This window comes from Chionomys nivalis, chromosome 1 (genome assembly GCF_950005125.1).
Source record: "Chionomys nivalis chromosome 1, mChiNiv1.1, whole genome shotgun sequence".
Taxonomy (NCBI): Eukaryota; Metazoa; Chordata; class Mammalia; order Rodentia; family Cricetidae; genus Chionomys; species Chionomys nivalis.
The window spans coordinates 126,958,130-126,967,503 of NC_080086.1; positions in this window are offsets into that span (position 1 = coordinate 126,958,130).

The following is a 9,374-nucleotide window of genomic DNA, read 5'->3' on the forward strand; positions in this document are numbered from 1 at the left end:
CACTGAAACCTAAACAGGAGACTTGAGTCCCTGCCACCAAGTGTTACAGACAGTTGGAAGCGGCTGAGGCTCAAGGAGAAAGGCTGGTTCTCTGGGGTCCTCTCCGAAGTGGAGTGTGGGATGTAGAAACCTTCATCTTGTTCCACTTGATTGACACTCCCATGCTCATCATTCTCAAATTAAAGGACACTGTGGTAATGCTGAGAGGAGAGGAGACAGAGGGAGGGAGGGAGAGAGGGAGGGACGGAGGGAGGGAGGGAGGGAGGGAGGGAGGGGCAAGGCAGGTTTTTTTACTTTTGTTTTATTTGTTTGTTTGTTTAGTGTCTGTGAATAAAGTCAGGAGCCTCCTTCTACGAAGGGAGTACAAGCCACTTCAAACTGTCCAGGACAGTTTGTGGCAGGACTCAAGGGGCTGCTTATCTAGCGCTGGTGTGTGTGTGGGGGGGGGGGGGGCGTGACTAGGCCAGGAGATCTTGAGTCTACAAAAGGAGAGCCTGATAAAGCGGGTGGCTGAGTGTGGACTTAGATTAGTTGGTTTGTATATGAAAGGCAGACACTAAGGTAAGTGGTTCCCCGTCTCAAGGAATTTGCCAAGCTTTTGAGAGACTGGTTCCCCTCTAAAGTGAACAGGGCTCCAGGAGGTTAGAGTACCTCCAGCCAGCCTTCTTTCCATGGAACTGATTTTTGGGTCTATTTACATGGGTGCTAATGAGGCAGCTTGGCCTTCCTTGTTCCTGAAATCCAGGCTACAGCAACCTTCTCCAGATGCTTAGGACACCCGCCTCCTTCACGACCTGTTTAAGGTGTGGTTACTTCTTGTATGGGTGACTGCGGTGCACCTGTTCTGTCCTTCATGCTTTGCAAAGCTCATCCAAGCACCTGTTATATGACCCTTCGTGACCCCTCTGGAGATGGAAGATTTGCCCTGTCCTTTTTACTGCCATTTAACATCTCTCAGCTCTTCCTGCACGTCGCAGAATCTAAATGTTTACAGATGCCTCCTCTGTTCACCATTGGGTGATCTATGTTCTGTTTCCCTTTTCTCTGCTAGTATTTAGGTGCTAGGCTTTCTCTCCCAGCCTGACCCTGATGCTTTCGCCACCCCAGGCACATCTGCTCTACAGACTCCATAATAGGAAGCATTCCCAGAGACGCAGGGTGAATGGGGCTGCTCCCGCACATAGGTAGCTAAAACAGACACGAACATACTTTTGAGAATAAGGCAGACACATTCATCTTCACATCGCTTTCAAAATATGCGCTGCAACAACCTCCCCACACCAAGGCCACCCTTACAGATAAAACATAAAGCATAGAGAGCTGGCGTACAGTGACCCCAGGTCACAAGACCTCCTGGTGGGGAGAGCTGGGGACTGAACCTGGCTGCTGAATCCACAGCATGTGTTTTTCTGGAAGCCGTGACCTTCCCGCAGTCATAACTCAGGGCACTTTCCTATGCTTCCCTTTGTGACAGTTCCACTGTAAATCCAAGGAACATTATTTGTAAAAAAAAGAAAAAGAAAACCCTAGAACTTCTATATGAAGGATCTTTATTACTAACAGAATGATCTAGCTGGGGGGGGGGATGCCAGTATTGATTGGTTTTGCAATACTATAATGAAATTCTTGAGATAATTAACTTTTTTTGGGGGGGGGGTTCGAGACAGGGTTTCTCTGTGGCTTTGGAGCCTGTCCTGGAACTAGCTCTTGTAGATCAGGCTGGTCTCGAACTCACAGAGATTCACCTGCCTCTGCCTCCCAAGTGCTGGGATTAAAGGCATGTGCCACCACCGCCTGGCTAATTAACTTTAATTTTAATTATTTATTTATTATTGTGTGTGTGTGTTGCAGTACACCAATGGATGTCAGAGGACAATTTTCAGGAACTGGTTCTTTCCTACTATTATGGGTTTGGGGTGGAGGTGAGGTCATCCCATTCTCACAGCCAGTGCTTTATACTCTAAACCATCTTGCCAGTCCTGAGACAATTAGGTTTAAGAGAACAGGTTTATTGTCTAAAAGTGAAGATTCTCAACCAGTTGCTTTTGGTCTATGGTTAATGGAATCAATAGCAACAGATGAGAGTGTACGATGGATAAATGATAAGACAGGGTCCTACACTCCCCTTCAAGGGCATCTCTCAATGACAAGACCTGGCTCTGAAGGTCTATAGTACCTGCTGGTCTCGAACTCACAGAGATCTGCCTACCTCTGCCTCCTGAGTGCTAGGATTAAAGGTGTGCACCACCACCGCCTTGCTCTGACAATCTATATAAGCAGATACACTTATGTCTTTTGCTTCCAGGATAAGAAACATCAGAGGAAAGCCAGGCAAGGCCATCATCTGGTAATCACTGCAACTAGTGGTTTTTTTTTGGGGGGGGGTAATATTTGTCTTTAAGTTCTGCAAACTCTGTGGACTAGGAGTAAGCAGAAGACATTTATTTATTAACCTGAAAGCACATACACTAGAAACGTTTGCTATGAAAAGTCACCATCTACCAAGCTGCCTGGGCTCACAAGAGCAAGTCAAGGGGCCCATTTCTTCCAGGTACCCCACTGACTGCTTTGCAGGTTACCCATAAACCTGGTAAATAGCCCCAGAGTGCCAACAAACCTGGAGTCCACCTTGTTCTTGAGCATGGGCCACTATTTCCAGCCTCTGACCAGCCATCCTTGGCTCACCACTGGTTTTACCATTACTTTGCATCTCCGCTTGATTGCACTGCCTTAGCAAAAGAGCACTGGGTATTTTGTAACACTCCAAGACTGAAAACAATCTTGTTTAGTAAGCTGCATCTCTCTGCATTAGCTCACGTGATTTTTTGTCCTTTTGTTTGGAGACGAAGAACATAGGAACATAAGTCAAATGGGGGTTACAGTCACACCCTTCCGCATATGTACACATGAGAGAGGACTATGGGGACCACTGTGAGTGCTGCTTTCTGCAAAAGATAAGGATCCAGGGAAGGCAGAGCTCAGGTGCTGAGAAGGGGAGCAGGAATGAACTCAGAGGGAGATGGAGAGGAAGAAGGTGGTGGAGGAGGAGGGCACAGGAGGCCAGAAATGAAGTTTATCTTCTCCGTTCTGCTAGGAATCCCTTTACTTCACGAAACTCACGAATGGAGTCTTTAATCCTCATAGACACTCTCTGTGTCTGGCCATTCTGCCTAGATGTAAAGATTCTTACCACGTGTGTTACGCTCAGACCTGCGCGATGGAAAGAAAGTTCAGGAATCATCCCACACTAATCAAGGCATTCTTGTTACTCTATCCAAAATCACTATCTCTACTAACAAATCACCTCAAGGTGGTTTCTGCTATGCCTTCTGGAGTCTCTCTAAGTCTGTTTGGTTTGCTATACTAAAATGACAGTTCTAGATACTGGGTGGCTTCCAGAAACCATCTATCTAGGTTATGAAGAATGGAAGGTCCAAAATGAAGGTCAAGATCTGTACTGAGTGAAGGTTCACTCTCTGGTTACCAGGCAGCTGTCTTCACGGTGATCTCATATTGCAGAAGAACAGAGGGCTCTCTCTGGAGGCTCTTTTCTAAGTACTAACCCTAATCACAAGGGCTCCATCCTGGTGCCCTTAATCTCCTCTCAGGAGCCCCACCCACCTCCTAACACCATTACTTCAAGGATTAAGATTCTTAATGCATGAGTTTGGGGACATAAATACTGAGCCCATAAACAGAGCCCAGAAGAGTCAGGAAGGAATTTCAGTACGCTCTGGCAAGAGGGTGGGGCACTAAAAGGAAAGAGGTCCCCACTTGCAGGCTGCAGAGACAGCTGCACCTGAAACTCGCATCTCAGGTCCCACCTAGAATTCCATTTCCATAGGAGGAACCTTCCAAACCACTCATGGACAGCCCAGGGTCAGCTTCACAACACCGCACAGCCTTTATTATTGATGTCACGTGATTCTAATCTCGTGTATATTGTTCCATCATCAGACAACATATCAGAATACAGCAGACAGGAGACTCTCTGTGAATTTGAGGTCAACCTTGTCCACATAGTTAGACCTTGTCTGAGAGAGAGAGAGAGAGAGAGAGAGAGAGAGAGAGAGAGAGAGAGAGAGAGAGGGAGGGAGGGAGGGAGGGAGGGAGGGAGGGAGGGAGGAAGGGAGAGAGAGAGAAATGTATGTTGTTATTATGGGGTTATAAAATATGGAGGTCATGTTTATTACATATTGTCTTGCATTAGTAGTTATATGCTTGTTTTTATCATCACTTCAAGTTCAAATTGCCCCTGAGTTGGAAGTGTGTTTATCTTTGTAACTCTTGGAGTTCCTGTCATGGTGCCTCAAATTCTGGCGTTCAATAACCAGAAGCTGAATGACAATAAGAACGTTGGAACATGTTTACTAGCAAGCAAACCTGCGCTATAAATCCTAGGAGTTCCAATATAATGGAATGAATGAATACAACTCTTATCTTTGCTTTCTAGACAGACTCACCATTGGCAGTAGCAAAGATACAATTTTAAAAATACAAAGAAGTCTTAGATCCTTTGTAGGGGCAAAGATTTTACTTTAGGTTCTCGGAGGATGACTCCCCTGGAAGAGTTTAGCGTTCAGTGTTGTGTGGCTGTCACAGCATTTCTGGGCTGAGATGCAAAGCAGAGGATTTCTGTGTGTCAGTCACCTCTCCTATGCTCATATGGGTGCCCAATTTGAATGTCTCCTGGCTCTCAGAAAAGAGCTTCAAGACACAGCCAGAGGTGTCTAGATGCCCCAGGAAAGTCTTTGAGACCACAGCTTCCATATGCAGTTCCATGCTGTGGATGGGAGAAAGAAATATAGGTCAGTCCAAGCAGAGGGCCGGTGTGCTAGCCTGATAGGTTGGCACAAAGTGGGCACCTCACGAATATGGGTTGAATATGTGGCAGGGTTCCCTCCCATTGCTAACCAACCTGTTAAGTCAGTGGCCTGGTAGCTCAAAGCGCTGTCAAGGCCGCATACCTGCTGTCTGTTGTTACCTAGAAAGTAAACAGCCAGGTGAAAAATCTAGCAACCAAGCACTCCACCAAGTAGGAGAGAGGTATTCAATAGCCCAGAGTATTAGCCAAGTGAGATGCTGGTCCCTGGGAGTAAACCACCTTGGGGCCCTGAGAAGAAGATGAGCATTGCTATCCCTTGTGGCTCGCAAATATTGCTTAGTCACTGGTTTGCAGTAGTAATCAGACTGGGCCCAATCTGTACTTGAAGGTCACATTCACAAATATTTAGATAATGTTTTCTGTGATATAAATGTCAGGATGGCCCTGTGCGTACTCTAGTCTATTTTCTGGTTCTTTGGCAGTGGGAGTCCTAGTTGAGCGACCTGTAATAAACCCTCAGAAGAGGAACTGTCTTTGTGCACAGAGAGTTCGGACTCTGGGTAACAAGAAAAATGACTGGTAGCAGACAGACCTTGGCAACTGCATGCATCTGCGGTTGCAAGGGTTTGTTTTGTGTGTGCTGGGGACTTATGGGTGTGTCTTTTCCATGCCCATGGAGGAGAGAAAACACGGAGATTATCACAGCAGATATCCACGCCCCCCCCCCCATCTCATTTCTCCATGAAATAAGTCGGAACTGAGATCTATGTAAAGCAATCGATTACTAGCTGTACGACCTGGAGGGAACCACAAATCTTTTCTGTCATTTGCTCATCAAAGCATTGTTTCATTCAACAAACACCATGTGGTAGGTAATAAGTACTGGAGATTTATTTACTCTTTCAAAAACCGCTTAAATCCCTGCTATGTGCCAACTGTTGATCAAGGGCTTGGGTGCAGCAGTGAATCAAGCAGGCAATGCTCTGTCCTCCTACAAGTTATGTTCAGATGAAGTGGAGCCCGGGCAGACAATAAACAAACCCACAATCCGTAAGACAGGTGAAAAGTCCTTTGGAGAAGATTGAGAAGGTAAAGGGATAAAGGGGTCAAGACTTTATCTTGGAAAGCCTCTGGGGAGCTAACATAAAGCAGAAACCTGAAGACAGCTAAGAGGCAGAAATATAGATACATGGAGAAAGGACATATCCAGAGATCATGATAATAATGATTCAATTAATTATACTCTCAAAGCTGGGGAAGGAAGTGGATTGAGGAATGACTCATCGTACACAAAAAGCCTTCTAAGTAGCCCCAGATCTCTTCTGGAAAGTGAAAAAAACCTTGTTGTTGTTGTTATTTAACTTTTTAGCTTGCAGATTACAGGTCCAAGAACCTCACTACCTGTGGTGGTTTGAAAGAAAATGGCCCCCAAAGGGCGTGTCACCATTAGGAGGTGTGGCCTTGCTGGAGGAAGTGTGCTACTGTGAGGGTGTGCTGTGAGGTCCTGTTCTCAAGCTTCCCTTAGTGTGACAGTTGACTTTTTGTTGGCTGCAACATGTAGGTAGCACTCTCAGCTCCAGCACATCAGCCTGCATGCCACCATAGTCCCTTTCATGGTCATAATGGACCCAACCTCTGAAACTGCAAGGGAGCTACCCTCAATTAAATGTTGTCTTCATAAGAGATGCTATGGTCATGGTGTCCCTTCACAGCAATAGTAAACCCTAACTAAGACACTGCTCAATAAACAAAACAACCTGAATCCAAGATGACATGAGATGTATGTAAATATATGAGATCCATATGAAGGGTAACAAAGGTTACATAAACCTAAGCAATGCTCATCATCAGTCTTCAGTCTCCGCTAACAATCATCTAGGTCACAGCTGCATCTATATCTGAAGGTCTCATCCACAGATTGAAAATGTGCTGACCTGCATCACTAAACTCGCACAAGTGTCTTCAAAGTTCCAGGCCGACTTTCTGCCCTGTTTAGGCCTATACACCAGGCCTACGGTCTGCAAGCTAACATAGTCTTGACTACACCATTTCCTGTTGTCAGATGAAACAGCTCAGGCCCTTAACCAAAAGGTCACTTGAGCTTCTTTATTTACAAGGAAATCGCTGGTTAGAAAATTTCTTAGCGTTTTGGCAACTTGTGAAGCCAGTTCATTAGTGCGGGTTAGTGTAGTTCCTCTCAAGGGCAGTTACAATCCGTGAGCCAAGGGGATCTCCAAGCCATAGCTGGAGATGCACTTACAACTCAGCTGGGGCTGTAGATCAATGATGGAATAAGTGCCCAGCACACGCCCTGGGTTTCATCCTGAGCACGTCTTCCACTTTCTTAACACCACAGCCCCCCAAATCCCCAAACCCCGACACTTAGATCTAACTTGGGGGGAATAATGGAGAACATGCATGCCTCAGTTCAGTCTGAACGTGGCATTTGGGGAGGAAAACCCCAGCTGAGCACACAAGAGTATATTTCAGCTTTGCCAGGAGAAAAATAGTTATGCATTATACATGGACTATAAAGACATTTTTTGTGAGCCTTACTTTCAAATGTTTGAATCTTAGAACTTAAAACGTTCCATGTGTTTTGTATTTCTTGTTCGGTTAGACTAAAGAGAAGGAACTGAAATTTTGGTCTCAGCATTCGTGCGGTGTATCCCAGGAATGTGTAATATAACATTATCCTGTAGCTCTAGAGTTCGTAAGCAGGACGTTCATACTAGCTGCTGATTACTATGAAGGGGTTTTTATCCAGCAGCTCTTACTGATCTCCTACTATGTGCCCGGTCCTGTTTTAGGTACACAGACCACGAAATACTTTATGTCTGCACATTGCAGAAACCGGCCATGACCAAGACAATAAATACAGATAATGTCAGGCCAGGTCCTGGAGAAACTGTTCTTCCTGCCTTATTCAGGGAAAGGGAATTTGGGCGGGGCTGCTATTTTAGAGGAGGGAAAGCCTCACCCTTGAAGTCTTATTTGAAAAAAAAAAAAGATCTTGATGAACAGAGAAAGGAGTCTTTGAAGCTGCGGGGAAAGTGCCGAGGATGGATGGAGGGCAGGGCTCCACCGACAGAAACTGCAGGCAGCTTGGAGTCTGGTATGGTCAAAGCTGAGTGAAAAGCCAGCAAGAGATGGAGAAATGCAGCCTGACACAAAAGCCCACGTGACAGGGTTCCTGTGTAACCCTCCTCTCCCCGCCCCACCCCACCCAAGCCAGTGGAGCCAACACCAGCCTGGTCTGGCTTCATTTGGAGGAAGTTAAAGAGGTGATAAGGAATTGAAAAAAAAAAAAAACTGCTAGGAGCCAGCCAGGGAAGGCAGTGCATGCCTGGAATTTCAGCCCTCTAGAGTCTGAGGCAAGAGGAAGAGTTCAAAGTCATTCTTGGCTATGTAGGATATTGGTGGCCGGGCTAGGTAGGCTGTGTAGGATGCTGTCTCAAAAAATGAAAAGGGTTTCTGGATGTGGTGACATACATCTTTAATCCTAGCACTCGGGGAAGGGAGGCAGAGAAAAGCAGATCTCTATGGTTCTAGGCTAGTCTGGCCTACATATCCAGTACCAGGTCAGCCAAGGCTACATGGAACCGGCCACACTCTGTTGTGAGCAGCTGTGGACAGCCCCTGTCTATATAAGCTGGCATGCTGTCCTGTATCTTGTATAAACTGGGGGGAGGGGGCACATCCAACATTCAGCTCTTCTTTGGAGTCAAAACTAATAGAAAAAGACTCATCCATTGGTCCTGTGTGCTACAGATATTAGTCACAGGCTTCCAAGATCTTCATTGATGGTTTTCAAGGCTTAACCCGCTCCTTCAGAGTAGAGTGCGAAACTCCCCAGTCTTCTCAAAGAAAAGTTTTTCTTCCTCTTTAGCAGGAAAACCTCCCAAGAGTAATGTCTAAACCCATGAAACCTAAAACGCTGCCCTAAGTCAGGAAACAAACTCATTTGGAAAGAAAATTCACAGCATGATTTGTTCAACACAAGTAACACAGGGCCTCAACGAAGTCAGGGCAAATTAGACCAGCACTACCAGGAACCTCAAAGAGGTAGGTTATGCAGGCATTGTTCAGGGCTCAGAGGTAAGGACCGATTTAAAAAGATGGGTAGAGACCATCTAGAGTGACAGAAACACAAGTGAAAACAGGGTTTGGGGCTAAAAGTCCTAACCTCTAGCCACCTGCCACCCTATGTTTGCACAAACTGTAAAAGAAATTATTGACTTTGCATGTGGAAATGGCCTGCTTTGAACAGCAGCTAACAATAGAACAAATAAAAAAATCACACACAAGACATATGTGTAAGGAATGTCTTTATGTGTGCAAAAGGAATTTTTCATATGGTATTTCATAAATGTATGTGCATGCATATTTGTACTTTTAAAATACCATATGTAATGAAAGCTGTGCATAAATATTTATAAGAATACCTTTATCTAACTAGGCCAGTAACATTTAATATTTTTCAATAAATTCATATATAAAATATATACATTAGTGCCAAATGGAACATATATTTTGAAATATGAACCCC